This window comes from Corvus brachyrhynchos, unplaced genomic scaffold (genome assembly GCF_000691975.1).
Source record: "Corvus brachyrhynchos isolate BGI_N302 unplaced genomic scaffold, ASM69197v1 scaffold595, whole genome shotgun sequence".
Lineage (NCBI taxonomy): Eukaryota > Metazoa > Chordata > Aves > Passeriformes > Corvidae > Corvus > Corvus brachyrhynchos.
Genome location: NW_008238373.1, coordinates 1,013,894 through 1,015,305, shown reverse-complemented (window position 1 = coordinate 1,015,305; position 1,412 = coordinate 1,013,894).

Genomic DNA, 1,412 nt, shown 5'->3' with positions numbered 1-1,412 from the left:
TGGAGGGAAAGGGTGACAATGGCAGAGCATGTACACAGCTACACTGTACCTGCTGCCATGCTTCTGGAACTGCTCCTAACAACTGCTCATCCACTTGACAGCCTGCCCAGCCATGTGCCACTGTACCCAGGTACCACCTGGGTACTCAGCCTCATGCCCAGGAGGAGCTGGGGAACAAGAGAGGAGGATTAGCAGGCAGAGGAGATGATGGCGTGTCTGCCAGGCAGCAGGAAGATAGGACACCACCTTTTATTCAGGAGGAGAGGAGGACAAATGGTGAAGGCAAAATAGAAGCTACAGGATTGATGGTTGAGTCCTGGAGCCTAGAGAAAGGAAATTGTGTGTCCTTCTCCGTTAAAGTGAACATACAGTAAAGGGTACCCATGCTGTGTGCCAGACTGGCAGGACAGAAAAGGAAAGCCAGTCCGTGTGAAGAGGGCAAGTACTGTATTGACAGCGGGAGCACAAGGCTCCTCATACTTTTCTGATGACACGTTTCAGCCCAGATCAAGCTCTTTAGGAGTGAGCTGCCTCATGTGTCACAACCCTCAAATCCTTGGCCTCTGCACTGAGACTACCAACGAGAATGCCAGCTATGATGGTGGGTTTATTTTCACTGGACTGAATGGACTTCCCTCTCATTCCACAGAGAGCACGAGACAGCTGTAAGTTAGCAACAGCTTTTCCTTGGAGAGGGGCCCGAGGCATAAGATTTAAACCACCTAATCTCTCTCTGTGCCCATGTCCCAGAATCCATGTTCTGTCTGGACGAAAATAGCGAGTTCACCTAATGAAAACTGCACATACCCCTTGAGGTGCTGCTGGAGGAGAGGTAATGGGAAAGGGGAAAAATGTGGGAGAAGGCTCCTGTCTCAAGTGAAGGAAGAGATCCAAGTTCCCACTCCTGAAGTGAAGACTGGGTATGTCATGTGCTTCTAAATGTGCCCAGCAAAGCTGGGATTATGATAGTGAATGATCTCTCAAGAGAGCGATAAGGTTTGGGCTATTAATCTTTTTTTGGGCTTTGATGTCACCAGAAGAAAGGTACCATCTGTGTCGAAGTTTATTTTTTTCTTCCCATAGCCAAAAGTCAATGGGAATACGGTTTTGCAGGTTTGATGTTTGTTCATCAAAGGTTGTTACAGCCCCAGCTTGAAAACAACTTTTCGCAGCTTCGGTTTCTTTGGTTAGCTTTTGAAAGCAAGCTGTGTATTATCATTTCAGTACTCAGCAATGCGCTTCCTCCCTCTTCCTCTCTCCTCCAGCGTACCTGGCCTTTGCCCAGATCTCGAGACGCGGCCACTCCCTGGTTTTCATCTTCTAATATCAAGCCACATCTCACACCACCTCCCGCCTGGAATCTCTTGCACTCCTCGGTGCCTGAGCGCTCGCTGCCAGCCAGAACCTCTCGT